This window comes from Nomascus leucogenys, chromosome 2 (genome assembly GCF_006542625.1).
Source record: "Nomascus leucogenys isolate Asia chromosome 2, Asia_NLE_v1, whole genome shotgun sequence".
Taxonomy (NCBI): Eukaryota; Metazoa; Chordata; class Mammalia; order Primates; family Hylobatidae; genus Nomascus; species Nomascus leucogenys.
Window position 1 is genome coordinate 155594786 of NC_044382.1, and position 23963 is coordinate 155618748.

The window sequence follows — 23963 nt, forward strand, 5'->3', positions numbered from 1 at the left end:
ACTGTCCCTGAATGTGTACTGTTCTTTTAATTTAGAATGTGAGCCCACAATGATTTGTACAGCTCAACATCTAAGATGCAATGAACAGAATGTAAATGGGGGTTGGGGGAGCAAAGGGACTACACAGCTTCTGAGAGAACAGCAACGTCCCTGCAGCGTGGGATTCTCAACTCTCAGGCTCAGACGTTCTAGTACACAGCAGGTGCGTTGTCCTTTAACAAGGACAAAGGTCAACAAACGCCCCTTGGATGAATGGCTGATTGGCAAGCATTCCACACTGCAGGCTCTGTCCCCGCCCAGCTAGACTTGTCCCCTATCTTGAAACACTACTTTTCCATTTCATTAACGCAACCTGATGGCCGGCCACTGTAACAAAAGAAACATCACCAACATGAATTCTATTTCTTCCTTAAGACAAAAGGGAGTTTGCTCCTTACATATGACCTTACGCAGTTTCTGTCTGAGAATCATCATGTTCGTCAGCCCTGCCTGTGCTCTCCTCTTCCCACTGTGCTTCCTCCTGCATCACAAAGGAAGCCCCTGCAAGCCTTGGAAGTGGGTGCGCAGGTGGAGAAACAGAAATGGCCACTCAGGACTCACCCTATCCATCTCAGCCTCTTCCTAAGACCAAGGCGCTGCTGATTCAACCCTGCTTCCGGACGCCTAGGGTTTACATCTGCTCCTTCCCCCGTTTGCATTCAGTGAAATCCTCTCCTCTCCCAGGAGTTTCCAAATAAAACCTGCCTCTTTGTTTACTAAGAATTGTTTACAGAACTCTCAGGCAGCAAAGGCAAAGTACAGAAGATAAATACGAGCAAGTTGGCCAGTGCGTGCGACTGGATGGACAACATCTTTACGACATGTCTGCATCAGCTCTGTGTTGTTCAGCGACACATCCCGTGTCTGGAAGAGTCCTGGCAGGCTGCATGGGCTGGAGAGAGAGCGAACTGGTGAGTGGCTGCCCCTCCCATCGCCACCACTGGCCACACCATGGTGATCACACACCCAGGCACGCCCACTCTGTGCTCTCCACACATCGCCTCATTCAACCCCCAAGACAGACCCTAACAGATGCCACCTCCGTGTTTCTTGTGAGAAACACGGAACATAACTGGTACTCATCTAGCACGGGGTCTGGCAGTAGCACTGAACCTACAAACCACTCTCTTCCCAGGATTCCACTCCACCATTCCCGGTTTCTCTTGCCAACTTTGTTTCCATTGTGTTTCACTTGCTACGTCTCCTTCCTCCACCTCCTCTCTCAATGTTGTCTTCAGCCACTGCCCGGGCACTCTCACCTGCCTCTGGCTTTAACGACGTGCTGCTGAATCCCAGCTCTGCCAATCAGAGCTGAACCCACTGAACCCACTGCAACAATGTCCAACTAGAGACACTGTCAATCAGAGACAACGTTCCCACTGAGCTCAGCTCTCCTCACACAGGCTGTGCACATACAGATCCCTCACCCCACTCCGTCATGTATCCCCTGCCCTGCTGCAGGGCACCACTGTCTAACCCTCCAAGCCAGAAACCAGCTGCCTCCTCCTCCCTATCAAAAGCCCACTTATAAATCCTGTCCATTTTCAGCTCCTCCCCATCACTGTCACTCCTCCCTACTGCCACCGCCCTGATTTCTAGTTCAAGAGTGTCTCAGTATTTTTTTACCTACATCATCATAACAACTTAATTATCTCCAACTCCAGCCACACACACCATCAACTTATTCCCCACAGAGCTAAGGGGAGAATCTGCCACATCTGATTCACTTATTTACACCTCAGTCTGGTGTACAGAAGTCACTGGGCTAACAAGGAATATATTTATGTTGTACATCGTGATGCAGTACACACACACACACACACACACCTGGAAAATAAAAGCTTCGCAGGACAAAAGCTCTCACTCCTACATGGGACACACTCCAGTGTTTCCCCAGGCTGGCAGCCGCTGTTTGCGACCTCAGGACCCATCGCCGTGGCAGCCTTCTCCCACAGCCCGTGGCACGCACTGTGTTGAGGGCTGCTGTCTGGCTGCCTCCCCAGCCTCTGAGCAACCGCAAGCACCTTCCAGTTCAGGAGGGTCCCTCTCCATCTTCCTAGAAAGCCCTTTTCTACTGTGTCCACCTGGCAAACACCTATTCATTCTTCAAAGTCAAGCTCAGGTCTTGACTTTCTTCCTTATACTTCTCAATATTCTTCAAATTCTCTAGAGAGACATGTATTGCTTTTATATTTTTATACTATGTCACCACCATACCCGAGACCTTATCAGTCACACACTCACCCCCATTCATGCTCTATCACAGTATGGTCTTGAGCCCAGGAGTTGAAGACCAGCCTGGGCAACATAATGGGACCCCATCCCTACAAAAAATAAAAAAATTAGGCATGGTGCTACACGCCTGTGGTCCCAGCTACTCAGGAGAATCACTTGACCCTGTGAGGTCGAGGCTGCAGGGGGCTTTATCACTGCCCCACACTCCAGCCATGGGTGACAAAGACTCTATCACACACACACACACACACACACACACACACCACACACACACACACAAAATATATGGACACAGGCCACATTATATACAAGCATTGCCATAATAAAAACAGCTCTCCCTTGGCCTCTGAGCATTTTACCCTTTTGATACATTCAGCTTCTTTGGAACAGATGGACGTTCACCGTAAGATGTAGCTTATGGACAAGAGTAATTCAGAAATGAAAAAGGAAGACAGTAAGGAGGCCTCCCCTTCAAGAGGGTTTCATGACAAGGCCCAGCTGAGTGGCCATGACTGGCTGGATCCTTTGGCCCTAACATATGGATCCCTCCAGGCTCTTTCAGTCTGCTAACCTACAAGTTAATTAGTCCATTTCTAGGAAGAAAGTGTCCATTATCTCCTCTGCAGACTTTCCACTTCCTGACAGCACAGGAACCTAACAGCATGCCAAGTTCAGACTCCTTTTTCTTTGCACCTCACTACCACCGACAGGCTTTCAAACATACCATTCAGAACAGAGACACGGTGTTGGCCACCAGTCCCAGCTCCAGCAACACTAAAAGGCCTCCCTAAAGGAGCAGCAGGAGTGCAGCAGAGAAGGAACAGGCTTGGACGCCAGGGCTGGGCATGCCACCTTCAGGAGAGTAAGAGAGAAGGAACAGGCTTGGACGCCAGGGCTGGGCATGCCACCTTCACGAGAGTAAGAGAGAAGGAACGGGCTTGGACACGGGGACCGGGCACACCACCTTCTCCAGCCCCAGAGCTCCACTGTGGACAGAAGCGGGGCTGCTCTCTGCCTCAGAATCCAAGAACTCCTGAGAATACAGCTACATCGACATCTGGTATTAGTAACATTTGATTGTTTAACCACACTATAAGACGGAAGGGGACATGGACAGGACACTGGCCTCTAAATACAGAAGTTTCCAGCTCCCAGCTGGTTACTCTGAGAAGATGCCCCTCGTGTGTCATCTACAGAGAAGGAAGGATGCCCACCTACCCTGCCTGGCCTGCACCAACCACTAGAAATAAACAACAGGCACCAAATGCAAACAGGACCAAGAGAAGGGCCACACGGCAGCTGCACCCCAGTGCCTCCAAGACGCCACTCACCCATGGTGCGCCCTACACACACACACTCACCTCCTCAAGACACTATGGATTCTGTGTGTCTGGGGGTGAAGGCTGCAATTTTTTAAATGTTTTCCAAGTAAATCTAATAAAAAAAATAATAACTGATCTAGCCCTTCTTCACCCAAACTCCAAATCATACAGTTGTCGAAATAATGACCATAAAGCAATTCTTCTCTAACTTGACAATTCTCATACTCTTCTTCTCCACGCAAGTCAGAAAGACCTAGTCTGAGAAAGAAAGCCATAAAAATGAGAGAATCCAGCCAAGTCGCTGCAGCCAGGAGGAGTAGCATCGTGCAGTCCTGTGCCTCCCCGCTGCCCAGACCACCTGAGCCCCACCTGTCACTGTGAGGCTGCAGAAGCATGCGGCTGGTCAGCAGCTAATCAGCAGAAGGAAAGTTGGCCCGACAATCCATGCCTATAAATTCCACAACAGATGTCTCCTGGGGTCCAAAATCTGCTCTTATTAAAGAGTGGCGTGTGGGATGGGCACAGACTCACAAAGCCACACCACACACACGAGGTCTCAGGACTCTAGCCAATGTCTTCTAGATTCTAGTGGCCTCATGTTTGATGAGCATCTAATAACTAAGACAGGAAAGCACTGGATGGAGACGCAGCGAGCACACCGGGTGTCTGGGGCAGCCTTGCCCTAAGGAAGTTATGCTCTAACTGGTGAGACTGCACCAAGGCACAAGAAAACCCGCGACAAACTGAAGTGTCCATGCGGACGGCTGGGTGAAGCAGGGTAAGGACCCAGGTGCAAACACTCACCTGCCGGGAGCCCAAGACCAACCGATACACCCACAGCCACCAGCTCTCCATGAAAGGTGAAGCCGGCTGGGCTTCCGGGTTGGGTGGGGACTTGGAAAACTTTTCTGTCTAAAGGTTTGTAAACACACCAATCAGCACTCTGTGAAAACGCACCAATCAGCACTCTCTGTCTAGCTAAAGGGCTGTAAACACACCAATCAGCACTCTGTAAAAATGCACCAATCAGCGCTCTCTGTCTAGCTAAAGGTTTGTAAACTCACCAATCAGCGCTCTCTGTCTAGCTAAAGGTTTGTAAACTCACCAATCAGTGCTCTGTGTCTAAAGGCTTGTAAACTCACCAATCAGCACTCTGTGTCTAGCTAAAGGTTTAAAAACTCACCAATCAGCATTCTCTAAAAATGGACCAATCAGCACCCTGTAAAATGGACCAATAAGCGCTCTGTAAATGGACTAATCAGCAGTACACAGGCAGGGCCAAATAAGGGAATAAAAGCTGGCCGCATGAGCCAGCAGCAGCAACCCACTAGGGTCCCCTTCCATGCTGTGGAAGCTTTGTTCTTTCGCTCTTCACAATAAATCTTGCTGCTGCTCACTCTTTGGGTACTACCTTTATGAGCTGTAACCCTCAGCGCCAAGGTCTGCAGCTTCACTCCTGAAGTCAGCGAGACCACGAACTCACCAAAAGAAAAACACTCCAGACACATCTGAACATCTGAAGGAAAAAACTCCGGACACACCATCTTTAAGAACTGTGACACTCACCGCGAGCGTCCACGGCTTCTTTCTTGAAGTCAGCGAGACCAAGAACCCACTGGAACGAACCAATTCCAGACACATTCACACACAGATGTGCTTTCGTTCTGTCCTGCTGGGATCCCAAGACCAACTGACTGTCCACTCAAGGAACAGACCAACCGACGCACCCACAGCCACCAGCTCTTCACACACACACATACACATACACACACACACACACACACACACACACACACGTGCTTTCGGTCTGTCCGCTCAAGGAATAGGAAGCCTTTTTCACTTTAACTTCTGCATTCAGTTCAAGGTGCTGGTGCCGCCCATCACCTCTGAATCACTGCACGTTTCAAGGACAGCCAGTTGTGTCCTGGAGCTGTGCTGGGCACGCCCACCAGCCCAGCAGGTGCTGCTGAGAGCAGAGGGTTTTGCAGGGTCACACATTCTTCCAACAATATGGCTGCAGACCCCCAGCAAAAGGAAAGATTCCCCATGTGGGAAAGTGGACTAAAATTTTCTATTAAAACGTGATAATTCGGCCGGGCACAGTGGCTCATGCCTGTAATCCCAGCACTTTAGGAGGCCGAGGTGGGTGGATCACCTGAGGTCAGGAGTTCGAGACCAGCCTGGCCAACTCCGTGAAACCTATCTGTACTAACAATACAAAAATGATTTGGGCGTGATGGCTCACACCTGTAGTCCCAGCTACATGGGAGGCTGAGGCACGAGAATTGCTTGAACCCAGGAGGTGGACGTTACAGTGAGCCGAGATCGTGCCACCGCACTCCAGCCTGGGCAACAGAGTGAGACTAGGTCTCAAAAAAAAAAAAAAAAAAAAAAATCCAAGTTTCTCCTGACAGATGACATTCATCAACAAGAGATTCAAGCAGAAAAGACCACTGTCTCTAACAGCAAGTATTATACAAGAGCCTCAAGCGACATCTGCCTTGGGTGTCGGGACAGAACAAACAGGACAGCTGTTCCGCAGGAGCAGGACTGAAGCAGGAGGAAAAGAAGACGCAGGGGCATCGGCCATCAGAGCTCTTCTTCCTGGAATGACTATTCCTCTAAGATACTTCTTCAGATACAAAATAAAAAGTTAACTGTCAACACTGACAAGTCAATGGAGGATACTTGAAAAACCAAAAAACTTTTACTGTATTTTTGTTTTAATAAAATTATTCTAATCCCCTGAGGTAACTGTGAGGGAATTAATAACTAGAGAACTGTCAGAGACCCCTGAAGGTTAGACAAAGGTACTGCCGAAACTTTGTGTTTTGCTCTTCAATAAACTTATCTACTTTCTTAAGCTAACTGAATAAAATTTAATATACATTTATCAACCACATCTTTTAAAAAAAGAGAAAGGTAGGAAACTCAAAGTAGTTTCCTTTAAACTAAAGATGGTGACAGTTGATGAATTTAGAACATTTGTCCCCAATCTCCTAAAAAGTGACATACGAGGAAGGAGACGTCACAGAAAAAAATGACGACACACACCCAAATGACATCAGCCTGTGTGCGACCATTTTCACAACAGGGAAAGGAACGAAGCGAACAGATCCATCACTGAAAGGGCAGCACATACCTTCTAACCTAGAAACAGAGAAGGAATGTCCACTTATGAAGAGGGCCAACAACAGTGGACTCTCACTCCATGAACCAAGCATGATGCTAATATGCTAATATGACAGAGAATTTTTTAAAAAGCCACCAAAAAAATACCAAAAAGTGAAAGACTGTATTGTTTGCCCCAACATCTATTTTCTTCACTCTAATGTTCCCAAACCAGTGCAGCCAACAGGCTGGCTCCTCCCGCCTCCCACTGACTCCTCCACACCCCTATTTCCTCCTCTCTCCTCATTCACCTCTTCTTCTTTCTGCTCTTCTGTGCCTCCCACTCTCTCACTGAGCAGCCCCTCACTTCCCAGCATTCCACCATCTTCCCTGAGCAAACAGTCCTCCAGAGCTCTCTCCAACCTGACATCTCTCCGGAGAGCCCACTCACCAGATGTCCAGGGGGTTTATGAAAGCCATGGACTCAAGACTAGAGATGCTGTCCCTCAGACCAGCTCTCTCTGGCTCTTCCTGTCTGGTAGGGAGGCTGTGGTGCCCTGGCCACTCTCATTTCTCTCTGGCCTCTGCACCTCCCATGCATCCGCTCCTCCGCCGTGCCTCTCCACTGCTCCTAATGCCACTCCCAGTTCCAGCAACCCACCCTCCAGGGCACCTCGACGCTGTGCCCAGTTCAATCTCCTATGGGTCAGTGCGGGGCAGTGCATGATGCAAACCAGGCCCAGGGGCTGTGGAGTCGGGCAGCCATGGTTAAAATCATTCTTAGGGTCCTCATCTGTAGAAAGAAAAATTCCTGGATACAAAATATAAGATGAATATACACAAGTCCATTATATTTCTAGACACCAACACCAGGCAGAATCCACCATGAAGGCACGTGGCAGTGTCCCAAGGAGAGCCCGCTGGCCAGGAGGGCACCGCAAGTTCGGACACAGCAGGGGCACTGGAGATGGGTCCACGAACTGCGTGCGCAACCCGGAGGCTGGAACAACAGCCCAGGAGGCTGAAACAACAGCCCAGGAGGCTGGCTCAACTGGTGTCTGCATGAAGACTAGCAACAGCTGGCTTCTTATCTCACACCATACACAAAAATCAATTTAGGATACATTAAAGGTGTAAATGCAAAAGGCAAAAGTACAAAATATGCAGAAGGCATAGGAAGCTATCTTTACGGCCTTGGGATAGGGAACACTTTTTTTTTTCGAGACAGAGTCTCACTCTGTTGCCCAGGCTGGAGTGCAGTGGTGCGATCTCAGCTCACTGCAGCCCGCCTCCTGGGTTCAAGCAATTCTCCTGTCTCACCCTCCCAAGTAGCTGGGACTACTGGCGTGTGCTACCATGTCCAGCTAGTGTGTGTGTGTGTGTGTGTGTGTCTGTGTGTGTGTCTGTGTGTGTGTGTGTGTATTTTTAGTAGATACAGGGTTTCACTATGTTGGCCAGGCTGCTCTTGAACTTATGACTTCAGGTGATCCACCCTCCTGGGCCTCCCAAAGTGCTGGGATTACAGGCATGAGCCACCATGCCCATCCAAGAAAATTTTCTAAAAAAAGACATAATAGGTCATGATCGACAGTTTGGAAGGCATTGCCCCCAAGAACCAAGCACAGTCCCTTCGAAGCTACAGTATTCAAATCTCAAGTCATCAAATGTTACTGCATTTAGGCGGCCGAGGTGGGAGGACTGCTTGATCCCAGGAGTTCAAGGCCAACCTGGGCAACATAGTGAGACCTCATCTCTATAAAAAAATTTAAAATAAACTAGCCAGGTGTGGGGGTGCATGCCTGTGATCCCAGCTACTGGAGAGGCTGAGATGGGAGACTGCTTGAGCCAATGAGTTTGTGATCACACCACTGCAGCCTCTCCGGCCTGAATGATCACATTCACTCCAGCCTGAATGACAGAGCAAGACCCTGCCTCAAACAAAAACAGAAACAAAAACAAAAATTTTAACCTTTCTCTTAAGAAAAACAAAACCAAAAAAAAAAAAAAGAACTGTATTCTTCCATTCACACAGAAGATAAACATCACAATGGGAAACTCCCTCTGTGTGGCACGTTGTTCAAATGCACATGCACAGTCCCAGTCAGAGTCTTCTTTGCTACCCGCAGCACTGAAGGTTCAAGTAAGTCCCACTGTTTTCAGTAAACAGAAAACTTTTTTGGAAAATGCTGTTTTCCAGTATAGACAACTGAATCCTAAGCACAAATATATAGGATCTCTGAATATATAAAAATGTAAAAGCAGACAACACTAAATTAATGATTTTACTTTTAAGGAGATAAAATGTTCCTTGACTTGCAACGGGGTTACCTCCCAATAAACCCAGTGTAAAGTCAAAAATCCTAACCATCGCTAAGTCAGGGACTATCTTATACACTTTTAGTGCTAAAAACTACAGCAAAGAAAAAACAAGTGTCAAAGTTCTCCATGTAAAACAATGATCCAGGGATATGGCTGAGAAAACCCATCTAAAATGCAATGTGATTATTTAGGATGAAGCTGAAACACACCACAGCGCCTCAGCAATCGAGGTTGTGAATACAACCACACGATCAGCAAAGAAAAGCTTGTTCTATTCTTCATCTACCACTCACACACAACATCAAAGGTGTTCTCAGCACAACTCCGTCCACCTCAGAACTCTGTGGAACGTTTTCATTCCCAATGATCACCAACAGAGCCAGCTGTAAGCTCAACTCTAACACTACCGACAGTGCAGCTGACCTAGACTGAGGGGCGGCCTCCGGAGAAGTCAAGGACTCCAGCTCTGCTGCACACACCCACAGCAGGAGGCCTGCGTCTCTCACAGGTGTGGGGGCCGAGCCGCAGCCCACTACCTTAACTCCATAATCTGTGACCTGGCTCTTATGAGGAATCTGACAAAGAATCAGAGACTCAGAGGAAATCACAGTCTTTCAGGACTGAGGTCTAAAACACAGAACCTCTACCTCAGTGCTCACCCACAACCATCTGCCTGCCTCCTCCTACTTCTCCAGTCCTCAAGGGGACAATGGCAGGGTTCACATCAGGAGGCTTCCTCCGAAAGAATTCAGTGTGCTGTGATTAAAAATGAACATTTTATCAATATATTCATGTAAAATGTACATGTTCCCTGGGGGGAGGGTTAAATAACAGTGGAACTAGGAAAAGCAGGCCACCAGAAAATGTCTAGGGCCAGCGTGGTAGCTCACGCCTGTAATCCCAGAACTCCAGAAGGCTGAAGGGGAAGGATCACTTGAGGCCACAAGTTCAGACCAGCCTGAGCAACATAGTGAAACCTCAACTTTGTAACAATAAAAACAGAATAAAAACTTAGCTGGGCATGGTAGTATGCACTTGTAGTCCCAGGTACTCAGGAGGCTGAGGTGGGAGAATTGCTTGAGACCAGGAGGTCAACATTGCAGTGAGCTGTGAGCACAGGCTGTGAGTACCACTGCACTCCAGTCTGGATGACACGACAAAACTCTGTCTCAAAAGTAGAGGGAGGAGGAGGGAAGAGGGAAAGGAAGAAAACAAAAGAAAGTATCAAGCACAAACTAAAGGCCACAAAAAATCCAACTCACAGCAACGTGGGCAGAGCCCTGGAGAAGCCAGAGGACACCCAGGCACCACCCAGCAAGGGGCTACAGAAAGGGTGCTACCTGCCTCCAAGCCTGCCAGGACAGAAAACAAATCCATGTGGCATCAACAGGCACATGTGTGGCTGTGTGGCAATGCGTGTGAGTGTGCACGAATCCTGGTGTGGCTGTGTCACAGTCAAAACGGAAACAGAGCGCGCATCGTGGTTTATAAAAAATAAGTTTCCTTGTGGCCAGACACGGTGGCTCACGCCTATAATCTCAGCACTTTGGGAGGCCGAGGCGGGCAGATCACGAGGTCAGGAGATCGAGACCATCCTGGCTAACACGGTGAAACCCTGTCTCTAGTAAAAATACAAAAATTAGCCAGGCATGGTGGCAGGCACCTGTAGTCCCAGTTACTCGGGAGGCTGAGGGAGGAAAATGGCGTGAACCTGGGAGGCGGAGCTTGCAGTGAGCCAGGATGGAGCCACTGCATTCCAGCCTGGGCCACAGAGCAAGACTTCGTCTCAAAAAAAAAAAAAAAAAAAAAAAAAGTTTCCTCGCTATGCATGTGCTAAAACCCTCTGGAGTAAAGTCCTAAAATATTTCAATGAGTTTTCATTCTGAAGAGGCTACAGAACTTCTCAACACAGGCTCTCTTACACAGACTCTATTACATAGACTTTTTTAAGATCTTGCACATCCAATGTCAGAATATATTCCATCACCCAGCAACAAAAGCAGTCAGGAAAAAAACTTCAGAAAAAGAATTATTAAAAAATACACAAACCTGGCCAGGCGCAGTGGCTCATGCCTGTAATCCCAGCACTTTGGGAGTCCAAGGCAGGCAGACCACAAGGTCAAGAGATCAAGACCATCCTGGCTAACACAGTAAAACCCCCCCTCTACTAAAAATACAAAAAATTAGCCGGGCGTGGTGGTGGGCACCTGTAGTCCCAGCTACTCGGGAGGCTGAGGCAGGAGAATGGCATGAACCCGGGAGGCGGAGTTTGCAGTGAGCCGAGATCATGCCACTGCACTCCAGCCTGGGCAACAGAGCGAGACTCCGCCTACAAAAAAAAAAAAAATACACAAACCTGATTCTTAAAAAATTAAATGTACCCTGCATAACTGAACAGTGTCCACAAGCAGGAATCTCTCTGGATGGCAAGGTGGCAGCCGACTATGGCACCCACCAAAAAGGCACCTCCCCCCATAATCCATGGAAAGACCTTTCCCAAAGTCACCAGACCTCCGTTCAAACAACTCAAACCCAGGCTAGAAATTAAAAATCCTTGTACTGAAAGCAAAATCAAGGTTAGCCGTGACTAAGATCCAAGAAATAAACTTTTTACAAAGTAATAAACATGAATTCATCAGTATGAAAGGTCTGTGCACAGTGAGCACATGGCACACCGATGCAGTGCACCGAGGGCCAAGGCGAAGGCCGCAGGGGGAGGAGGCTCGGCAGAGGGAGGACACCCCAGCTGACAACGCACCACCCACTGGTGCCACTGCTTTGGAGAACGTGCCGAGTCACGTCTACGCTTTCCTCACTAAGGATTTAATTTCAATATTCTACACTCTAACTCTACACTCTCAAAACTAATTAGAAACGATGTTTTGAATGCAATGGAGGGATGCAGCAGAGCTTCTCTAGAAAATGCTTCTGAATCTGTCTCAGGAAACCACCTGTTTCGTAGAGACCAAGACTCTTCCCCCATTTTGGCTCAAGCTGGATCCTGCGTAAAGACAATCCCACAAACACCCCTTTATGCACAGCTTCCCCCACACACTGTTTGTCTGTGTTTCTATGTCTCTCAATACCCCTAGATTTTAGGTGAAAACAAACCTATGTTTCCACCAGCTGGACGGCATCACTGAGGAATGAATGGTTTTACACATTGAAGACTCATTTCCAGATGAAGCTGAAGCTCCAGGGAGGAGGCCTGTGTCCCACAAAGGCCATGTGCTGACACGGTTAGTCCTTTCCTCCTCACCACCCACCAGGAATGTTGCTGGAACCTAGACGCTCACAGCAATGTTCTGCTGTTTACCCTGCTCCCCAGCGGCAGGAAGGTGTGTGCCCCATTCTCACTCTAACCCCATCACGGCCTGGTAAGCCTCCAGTGCTCCTGCCCCTTACAGCACAAGCCAGCCACCACTTCCCAAGGGCCCTGACACTGTCACTCAACACCTCACCACAGCACCTAGGCTCTGCCTCTTTCATTACACATAAGCAAGGATTTTTCCTCTAGGCAGGAAGTTTTTCAAATGTGAAGTATTTCATTTTTTTCTTATATTTTTGAAACAGAATCTCGCTCTGTCATCCAGACTGGAGTGCAATGGTGCAATCTTGGCTCACTGCGATCTCTGCCTCCCAGGCCCAAGCAATTCTCCTGCCTCAGCCCCCACGTAGCTTGGATTACAGGCATGCGTCACCACGCCCAGCTAATTTTTACATTTTCAAGTAGAGACAGGGTTTCACCCTGACCTCAAGTGATCTGCCCGCCCTGGCCTCCAAAGTGCTGGGATTACAGGTGTGAGCCACCGCACCCAGCCTCAAATGTGAAGTATTTCACATTGAACCTGTTCATAGTCAAGGCAAGCATGGCATGCTCGCTTTGGCCAGCACATGTACTAAAAATTCAAACAACACAGAGAAGATTAGCATAGCCCCTGTGCAATGATGACATGCAAATTTGTGAAGCATTCCATACTTTAAAAAAAACACACACAAATTGGGACCTGCACTGCAAGGCATCAGATGCCTTCCAGTCAGTAAGAGACAGGAGATACACAGGGTGCTCCCATTCCCACAGCAAGCACCACCCTGCACCACTAGTGTAGGCACCACCCACATGGAAGGGTGCCAGACACACACCTACTAGCTGCCTGCCACGCATGGAAAATTCTTTAGGCAATACCCTCCGCACCCAGGAGGCTACCAGACCTGTTAAGCCTTTTCAACCAGTTTTTGCAAGCAAGAGAAATGCAATTCTTAAGAGCGGGAACACCCCTTTTTTACATGTAAAGATACACAAGCTGGATGAATTGAATAGGGGTGAAAAGTGATGATCTACGACCAAGATGCATTAAGAAACAGATCTGCACAGGAAGGTGGAGCAAGGCCCGTGAGTGCAGAGCAAGCCTGCTGGGAGGGCAGAGGCTTGTTCTTGAAGGACAGTGCCAACAAAGCCTGTGCCAACTACGGCTGCCGTGCTGGGCTGGCGTCAACACCGAAGGAGAGGTGTGCAGAGACAAAGCGGCCTGTCGGGCTGGACAGGGAGGCAAAAACTCTGCAGACCAAGAATACAGTTTCCATAGTACCTTGAAACTCACCAAGGCTGGGACAAAGGTTAATGAAAAGTTCAAATCTGAAACAAGTAACAACTGACTTCGCTATTTTACAAAAAAGGTAGTTAAGTTTTTTTTGTGTGTTCCTGCATAAAATACTAGTAAGACTCAAAACACGTAGATACTGATATGCAAGTTTTAAAATCACAAGCAGAGGAAACACTCTGTATGCCCTTCCAGGTAGAAATGCAGTGAGCAGAAGACTGTCTCCGTGAGATAAATGCTCCTGCCCAAAGCCCGCTCTAGCAACGCGTCCTCCCTGAACTACAACTCTGAACAGGCTGCCACTCACTGCAACTCCTTGCACGTGACAGACTTGCTGGGAAGAGCAGGTGAGTATTAAACATCTTTGGGCTCCAGAAAGTGCCAACGGCCTACTTTGGGGGGGTAGAGTGCAGGGGTTGTGTAGGGTTTGCCATCAGCATTACCCTGGAGCTAGTTCAGCCCTGGACTTTGATTTCACCTGAAATCCAATCATCAAACTTTGCCCACTGTTTCTTCTCCAAAAGCAAGGAAAAGAAAAGCTATCATGGGCCCCTTCAGGGTCTATCAGCATACAAGACTACTTTTAGAAATTCTACTCCAGGCATGGTGGCTCACGTTGTAATCCCAGCACTTTGGAAAACAGGAAGGAGGATGGCTTGAGCCCATGAGTTCAAGACCGGGCTGGATAACACAGCCAGATCCCATCTCTGTTATAAATAAATAAACAAAATGTAAAAAAAAAAAGACAAATTCTACCAAATAAAGATCAACTATGATGCAACAACCAAGTAACCCAAGAGTGTGAGAAATGCATGAGGGGCTTAAGCTCAGGGAACCACCACCTACAAAAAGAAGCAGAGACCTCAGAGGACATCACCACAGGAGCAGGCATGCTCCCACCCGGACAGTGGCACACTGCCACCCTTGCAGACCTACCACACAGACCCATTCAGCACCTGCCCTGCACCACCCACCTGGAGGCTCAGCATCCAGGTGTGCTGGCCCCTTGGATTGAGGGTGCCCAGGCACTCACCAACTGAACTCCCCATCTCTCCACGGCTGGCCCAGCTCAGAGGAGGCAAATGTTAATGGCTCATTTCTTCCCAGAAAGCTAAGCCCTTATCCATGTCGCTTGTTTACAGAAGTAAAATAGGCTGTTTGGACATGGTATTAACCAATGAATTAGTAAGGGAAGGGAGGCAAGCTGTTTTCTTTAACTAATATATACAGGTCCAACCCTAGTTCAACCACTGCTCAGCCAGTTCGAACCACTGGCTGAGCAAATTCAGCCTCTCTGAGGTTCAGGTAAACTAAGAGGTCATCTCCTTGGGGCGTAAGATGCTGCCCCTGAAGCAACATCACACCTCTCATGGACGTCACTATCATCCTCCACCCCAACCTGCAAACATACCTAGGACCAGTGCCCCAGCCCCAAGGAGCCACAAAGGCTGAGGATGATCTGTGCTCCTCCAAATGCTCAGGCTACTACTCCAAAGTGGGAAACAAAGACAGCAATCATCACAAACACAGGGGCAATGCCCTGCCTGACACCTGAATTCTTACTCTGATATCTTAACATCCTCTTCAACAAAATCAGGAAATAACTGTATTTAAAAAAAAAAAAAATGATTTTGAGGCCAGGCACGGTGGCTCACGCCTATAGTCCCAGCACTTTGGGACGCCAAGGCAGGCAGATCACCTGAGGTCAGGAGTTCAAGACCAGCCTTACCCACATGGAGAAACCCCTTCCCTACTAAAAATACAAAATTAGCCAGGTGTGGTGGTGCATGCCTGTAATCCCAGTTACTCGGGAGGCTGAGGCAGGAGAATCACTTGAACCCAAGAGGCGGACATTGTGGTGAGCGGAAATCGTGCCACTGCACTCTGGCCTGGGCAACAAGAGCGAAACTCCGTCTCAAAAAAAAAAAATTAAAAAAAAAAAAAGATTTTGTTTAAAAAAAAAAAAGAAAAACCAGCCTAGTATATGTTCCTGCCTAAAAGAATATGAAGCTTTGTTTTGTTCTTCAGATGGATCCACACTTAGAACCACCATCTTTAAAAAAAACAAACTTTAAAAAGGACTTCTAATTGCATTTCATGAAGGCCGTAGGTAGAAAATCCTTGATCAGTCCCTAATTGGGCGAGTTTTCAATGAATGAGCTATTGGGATACAGACTGTCAAGAACAAGAAAAAAGTTTCTAATATGAAAACAGGTGAGGTTCTCCTAAAGCTTCTGTGACAGCTGCATCTAAACAGTTTAACACTAAGGTGGCTAGGCACAGTGGCTCATGCCTGTAATCCCAGCACTTTGGGAGGCCCAGACAGGCAGTTCGTTTGAGCCCTGGAGTTCGAGACCAACCTGGGCAACAAGGCAAAACCCCATCTCTACAAAAAACACAAAAATTATCCAGGTGTGGTGGCACGCATCTGTACTCCCAGCTAATAGGGAGGCTAAGAAGGAAAGATCACTTAAGTTCAACAGGCAGAGGCTGCAGTGAGCTGTGATCATGCCACTGCACTCTAGCCTGGGTGACAGAGCAAGTCCCTGTCTCAAACAAAAACGAAAACCAAAAAAACCCCACAGACTCAATTCTGGCTGCCAGGCCATCAAGGGTTGTGAGGTGAAGCCCTGAGATCATTGTGGCAGGACCCGGGACACACAATGACAGTGGCACCGGCCACAGCCACGCCCAGCAAGCAGCTTCCTGTCCAGTGAGCACCCAGGGGCCCTTCTCACACACAGCCTCCCACTCACACTTTGAGCATCCGCTTCTCTCCTCCTCCACTCTGGGGCACAGAGGCTCTCGCCAGCCCCCCCACAGCTGCTTCTCCGCTTGTCACCCTGCCACACACCCTCTGTCCCTGCAGTTCCAGGGACAGCCAAGGTGTTCTCACTCTGCACCAAGTGCCTCACGGGCCAGGTCCTGCTTAAAGCCTGAATGAAGCAAAGCTTGGAAAGGACCCAACACAACCTGCCACCAACTGAATGCGTGCCATCCCTCCCCACCCTGCAAAGACACTGCATGAAAGCCACCGGGCACCTGCCTGCATGACCCCCACACAAAGGGCCCATCCATCGTTCCAACCACAAAGCTCCACGTCCAACACCAGTGGCCTCCTCACCTCCAATGCATATTTGTAATCCATTAGTGCCAAAAGTTTAATCACTATTGCTGCCCTGTCTCCTACTACCCCATTCCTTGCCCTCATTAAACTCCTAAAGACAGTGGTCCCTAGATGCCTCCCTCTCTTCCCTATCCAGTGCCTTATCACAAACACCCCAACACCCTTGTCTCTGCATCAGATATCACTGAACCTCAACAAGGGGGCCTGAGGTGCCAAAGAAACATCACATAGCACGATCTAGAGTGTGGCAACCACAAAGCTAACACCCAAATCAGAGGGTCCTCGTGATCCCATCCATGCACCCACATCCCGGCTGTCGTCCACAGTCCTATGAATCAGAGGGTCCTCGTGATCCCCATCCGTGCACTCACACTCCCTGCTGTGGTCCACAATCCTACAACAATGCTCCACGCTTGGCCTCGTACCCTAAGTGCCCACACTCCACCTGTTCTCACTCCTCCTACACAGCCACCTTTGGCCCTAAGAACACTGCATCCAGACACGCAGGCCCTCAGCTTCTACAACGGCCACCTCCACACCCGCACCTTTTCTCTGGAGGAACCAGGATTCTTCCTGCCCATGGCCAATCCTTCCAAAAATCCCATCCTTTCCTGTCTACTGTGGGAGCCTTGCCACTGATCCCTACTAAGCTTTACTTTCTATAACTTTGGCTACAAAATAACTTCTGTATTTTTAAACACAAAATATCCTAATAAAGGCCTGATGCGGTGACTCCTGCCTCTAATTCCAACACTTAGGGAGGCCAAGGCAGGTGGATCACCAGGGGTCAGGAGTTTGAGACCAGCCTGGCCAACATGGCAAAACCCCGTCTCTACTAAAAATACAAAAATTAGCCGGGCATGGTGGCAAGCACCTGTAGTCTCAACTACTGGGGAGGCTGAGGCAGAAGAATCGCTTGAACCTGGGAGTTGGAGGTTGCAGTGAGCCAAGATCACGCCACTGCACTCCAGCCTAGATGACAGAGCAAGACTCCATCTCAAAAAAAAAAAAAAAAAAAATCCTAATACATACCAACTAACACATACTACAAGAATTCCTCTGGAATTCACCTTCAGTTCCTTTCTATAATCCTCAGGGCCCCACAGATCTTTGAAGACCCCACCCTCCCTCCAACAGGTCCCACCCACACTGCCTCCATCCTGGCCACACCAACCAGCATTTGATTCTTTCCAGACCCCACCACCCTTCTGTGCATCTGGTCAACTCCTACCTCATCCGGCAGAACCCAAGTCAGGGGCCCTCTCCTTGGAAGGCAGGAGGAAGGCCACCGAGCTGAGGTGTCACATGTCAGGAGCCCTCTCCTCGGAAGGCAGGATGAAGGCCACCGAGCTGAGGTGCCACATGTTCCTAGGGCCACCACTATGCCTTACATGACATTTCCCCCCAACATATCAAGTCATCTGATGATTCCATTCGTTTTGCTGCTAAAAAAAAAAACAAAAACAAAACAAAAAAAAAACCGCCAAACGCTGCCTCGCCCTCCAGACAGCTGCCTCCTGCGAGAGCCTCTGCTTTGCTCATCCGAGGGCAGGTGTGGAGTGCGTGGAGCAGGACAGGCACTCCTCAGCTCGCAGGTGAGCAGAGCCGCATCTGTTCACCATCCTTCTTCCCTGGTCCATGGAGTGCCTAGTTACTGCTCTGCAAGAAATTATGAAATGGACTCATCAGACCAGTGGCGACCTCGCACCTCACTGACATACTGACATGAACCAGCCTTCTGCTATGTGGCCACTGCTTGTTTTCCATTTCTAAGGCTGAATCTAAAGACATTCTAACATCAACTACGCTTAACACTTTTAGTACTATATACAGTAACAACATATATAACTCAAGTGAGTTGATGACAGTTTGAACAGCAATGACTAGGTCCACCCACTTGCAAGAAATTACAGCAACATTACAAATACTGTCTTGAGCTCAGCAGTTCGAGACCAGCCTAGGCAACATGGTCAGACCCCGTCGTTACAAAAAATTTAAAAATTAGCCAGGTGTGGTGGTGTCTGCCTGAAGCCCCAGCTACTCAGAAGGCCGAGGCAGAAGGATCGCTTGAGCCCAGGACGTGGAGACTGCAGTGAGCTGTGACTGCACCACTGCATTCCAGCCTGGGAAACAGAGTGAGATTCTGTCTCAAAAAAAAAAAAAAAGTTGCCTGTCCACAGACATCCTCACTTCAGAGCTGTAAAAAAACTGTGCACATTGGAATCAATAAAAAAGATCATAATAACTGTTTTATAGAAATGGTTTTCTCATATCAGGCAAAGAGTTCCTAAAGTACAGGGCTTGACGGCCTCATTCGTTTCTCTATCCCAGTATCCTAGGCTAGGACCTGACATACAGTAACCGTTCGACAGATACCTGTTACAAAAATAAAACAAACCATACTCTCAAGAAGTGAACAGTGCCTTCAAGCTGATTCAGGCCAGAAGCTCTCACACATTTCTGAGTATAATCCATGATTAAAAACAAAACCTGGGCCAGACACGGTGGCTCACGCCTGTAATCCTAAAACTTTGGGAGCCAACAGGCTGATCACAAGGTCAGAAGATCGAGACCATCCTGGTCAACATGGTGAAACCCCGTCTCTACTAAACATACAAAAGGCCAGGTGCGGTGGCTCACGCCTGTAATCCCAGCACTTTGGGAGGCCGAGGCGGGCAGATCACGAGGTCAGGAGGTCGAGACCATCCTGGCTAACATGGTGAAACCCCGTCTCTACTAAAAATACAAAAAAATTAGCCAGGTGTGGTGGCGGGTGCCTGTAGTCCTAGCTACTCGGGAGGCTGAGGCAGGAGAATGGTGTGAACCCAGGAGCCGGCGCTTGCACTGAGCCGACATCATGCCACTGGACACCAGCCTGGGCAACAGAGCAAGACTGCGTCTCAAAAATATATATATATATATGCCTTGGCCGAAGCCATGCCACACCCAAGCAAAACAAACATTTTCAGAAATAGGTCAGGCAAGGTGGCTCACGCCTGTAATCCCAGCACTTTGGGAGGCTGAGACGGGTGGATCACGAGGTCAGGAGATCGAGACCATCCTGGCTCTTGCAGTGAAACCCCGTCTCTACTAAAAATACAAAAAAAAAAAAAAAAAAAAAAAAGCCAGGCATGGTGGCAGGTGCCTGTAGTCCCAGCCACTCAGGAGACTGAGGAAGGAGAATGGCGTGAACCTGGGAGGCGGAGCTTGCAGTGAGCCAAGATCGCGCCACCGCACTCCAGCCTGGGCAACAAAGCGAGACTCTGTCTCAAAAAAAGAAAAAAAAATTCAGAAATAATATTACCTTATACTACACGTGACACACTGGTTTTTCTTTTCTTAGAGACAGGGTCTCTTGCTCTCTCACCCGGGCTGGAGTGTAATGGCATGATCATAGCTCACTGCAGCCTCAACCTCCTGGGCTCAAAGTGATCCTCCCGCCTCAGCCTCCTGAGTAACTGGGACTACAGGCATGCACCACCATGGCCAGCTAGTTTTTCTAAATTTTTGGGAGGGATGGGCATTTTACTATGTTGTCCAGGCTGGTCTATAACTCCTGGGCTCCTGCCTCGGCCTCTCAAAGTGCTGGAATTACATACAAGAGCTACCTCACCCTGCCGGATGTTCTCTATTCTATTCCCTTAGGTTTCCAAAAAAAAAACCTGGCAAGATCCATTCTGCTGTTGTCCCTCTGCCCCACCCAGAAGTTCCTCCAGCCAGGGTTTGCTAGACTTACTCATTTAAGTACCACATTCCCCAGTTTTTGCCATCATCAAGTTTTTTTTGTTTTTTTTTTTTTGAGACAGTCTCGCTCTGTCACCCAGGCTGGAGTGCAGTGGCACGATCTTGGCTCACTGCAAGCTCTGCCTCCCGGGTTCACGCCATGCTCCTATCTCAGCCTCCTAAGTAGCTGGGACTACAGGCACCCACCACCACGCCCAGCTAATTTTTTTTGTATATTTAGTAGAGATGGGGTTTCACTGTGTTAGCCAGGATGGTCTTGATCTCCTGACCTTGTGATGCACCCACTTCGGCCTCCCAAAGTGCTGGGATTACAGGCGTGAGCCACCATGCCTGGCCCATCATCATGTATTTATTACATGTACCAGCATTTATCTAATATTTTCCTAAAATACAATAACTTTGTCTTTTTTTTTTTTTTTTTTTTGGGAGACAAAGTCTCACTCTGTCACCCAAGTTGGAGTGCACTGGCGCAATCTCAGCTCACTGCAACCTCCACCTCCCAGGTTCAGGCAATTGTCCTGTCTCAGCCTCCCAAGTAGCTGGGACAACAGGCGCCCACCACCACACCTGGCTCACTTTTGTATTTTTAGTAGAGACAGGGTTTCACCATATTGGTCAGGCTGGTCTCCAACTCCTGACCTCAGGTGATCCGCCCACCTTGGCCTCCCAAAGTGCTGGGATTACAGGCATGGAGAGTTGGGCCATCTCTTCTCTCACTGAGCCCAGGGCTCACTGAAGCAGGGATGACTTTGTCACATGCACCTCTGCAGACACTGGGCACCTTGCAGACAGTGGGCACCCTGCAGACAGTGGGCACCCTGCAGACAGTGGGCACCTTGCAGACACTGGGCACAGGAATTCAGTAAGCCAGATAGGTGATGTTTTTAGTTAGGGAGAATACATGTGCAAACTATTCCCATGTAATATAAAAAGTCTCAACTGTAAAATGAGCATAAACAGTCCAATGATGAAACCTTTTCTCAAAAATCTGAATTGAAAGGACAAGTTATATTAGTGCTCAAGAAAAACTTCTCCCTGATCTGTCAGAATTCACACCATGAGTTCCAAATCACACCAAAGTACTCAAACTCTTGGCCAAAGCAAACCTACTACAGCATCTAAACACAAATCTCCATTTTCTTTTTTCTTAAATTAGCCTTACTACTACTATATTGCTAAAACTCTCAAACCAAAAGTTGAAACTAAAAATTGAAGTATTTTCAGCCGGGCACGGTGACTCACGCCTGTAATCCCAGCACTTTGGGAGGCCGAGGCGGGCGGATCACGAGGTCAGGAGATCGAGACCATCCTGACTAACACGGTGAAACCCCGTCTCTACTAAAAATACAAAAAAAAAATTAGCCGGGCGAGGTGGCAGGCGCCTGTAGTCCCAGCTATGCCGGAGGCTGAGGCAGGAGAATAGCGTGAATCCCAGGGGGCGGAGCCTGCAGTGAGCCGAGATCGCGCCACTGCACTCCAGCCTGGGAGAAAGAGCGAGACTCCGTCTCAAAAAAAATAAATAAAAATAAATAAATAAATAAAAATTGAAGTATTTTATAAATGACATAAGCACAAAAATACCTTCCAAATAATCTTCAAATATGCCTAATTAAAAGTAGGCATTTAATTGCACAAATTTAATGAATTTAACATTTAAAAGTAAAGTTAAACTGCTTATGAGGCCTTACAGTACCCTAAAATCATTTTCAAAGTCCAAGATGAGACTGTGCTGGACTAGCAGTCCTAGAAAAACCCTCACCAGCACTGCCCCGTCAACCAGAGCGCACGTGAGTCCCAGCATGCGGGCAGGGCAGGGCAGGAGAGCTCTTTCTATCACCACCCACCTCTGGCTCACTCTATGAGTACAAGCAAAACCGCACACCCCAGACCTAAAGTACCATCTGTTCATGTTTTACTTGCCCATATCACCATTTTATTTAGTTCTTGGTAGCAGCTATCAACTTTCATAAAGCAGCTTCTTTTATTCTTTGCTACTTCAAATCACAAATGAAAAAGAAAATGCAAGAATAGAAACACAGAAATGGGCCAGGTGTGGTGGCTCACACCTGTAATCCCAGCATGCTGGGAGGCTGAGGCTAGAGGATTGCTTGAGCCCAGGAATTTAAGACCTGCCTAACCAACCCAGTGAAACCCAGTCTCATAAAAAAAAAAAAAAAAAAAAAAAAAAAAAAATTGCAGGCATGAGGAATGGCGGTGCATGCCTGTAGTCCCAACTACTTGGAGGCTGAGGTGGAAAGATCACTTGAGGTGGGGTGGTCGAGGCTACAGTGAGCCGTGATCCCACCACTGCATTCCATCCTGGGTGACAGAATGAGACCCTGTCTCAGAAAAAAAGAAACACAGACATGGAGAGAGAAGGCAGCTATAATGGGGCAAATTTAAACAAGGATTTCTGAAAATGCATTTTTTTTTTTTTAATTATACCCACACACCCCTTCCACGTTCTTCTATACTTAGAAAGGGAGTGTGCAGGCCAGGCGTGGTGGCTCACGCCTATAATCCGAGCACTTTGGGAGGCCGAGGCAGGCAGATCACCTGAGGTCGAGAGTTCGAGACCAGCCTGACCAACATGGAGAAACCCCGTCTCTACTAAAAGTACAAAATTACCCAGGCGTGGTGGTGCATGCCTGTAATCCCAGCTACTCGGGAGGCTGAGGCAGGAGAATCACTTGAACCTGGGAGGCAGAGGTTGCAGTGAGCCGAGATCACGTCACTGCACTCCAGCATGGGCAACAAAAGCGAAACTCTGTCTCAAAAAAAAAGAAAAGAAGTGTGCATACCAACCTGGTGAGCTAGATAAGGTGCTCACATACTGGCAACAGAAAGCAGGTGACATGATCAAAGTCACACAGACAGGCAGAGCCACGCTGAAGAATGCAGTCCTGGCTACAAGTCCCAGCTCCTCCTGCTTCACTGAGCAGCCTGAGGGAGCCCTTCCTAAGCAAGGGGAGCCCTGCCTAAGCACTGGGGAGTACTTTATCTCACAACAGGAAAAGGCATTCTTTCCCCTCAGTTTCTCAGAGACCCAGTGACTTCAGGATTTACAAACAATTGTGTTACTGAATGTGTCACACTCCGCTCCAGCTGCAGGGAAGAACCTGAGTGATGAGAGTACATGATTCTGACTCCGACCCTGACTTCCTCTTAACCTCCATACCCAAATCAAGACCTGCGCATGGAGCTGGCTCAGACCGGGGAACCGGCTGCTGCCTGAAAATATGCCATCAATTCTCTCTACTCACTTAAAATTCAAGTACCTAAGACATTCACCCCCATTTTGTAAAAAAGCAAACAAAAACATAAGACTCAGAGACAGAATGCAAGAATACAACGAAGTATACCTGGCTAGAAGAACAGCTTTTACAGTGACAGCAACACCCTAATGGGCCCTCAGGACAAACTTGTGCCTCCCTCCCACGGTGCACAAGGAGTTAGGACTTTCCT

At 48.3% G+C, this 23963-nt stretch overlaps 1 protein-coding gene and 1 non-coding gene across 5 annotated transcripts in view; one reads left to right on the forward strand and one right to left on the reverse strand.

Annotated features, from left to right (window-relative positions):
* The window catches only part of ANKRD11 (ankyrin repeat domain 11), a 216165-nt gene that overhangs the window by 154722 nt on the left and 37480 nt on the right, over positions 1-23963 (reverse strand). The window lies entirely within an intron of this gene.
* Positions 12903-13009, forward strand: LOC115831803. Its single transcript, XR_004027299.1, has one exon. It is a non-coding gene; the product is annotated as a U6 spliceosomal RNA (small nuclear RNA).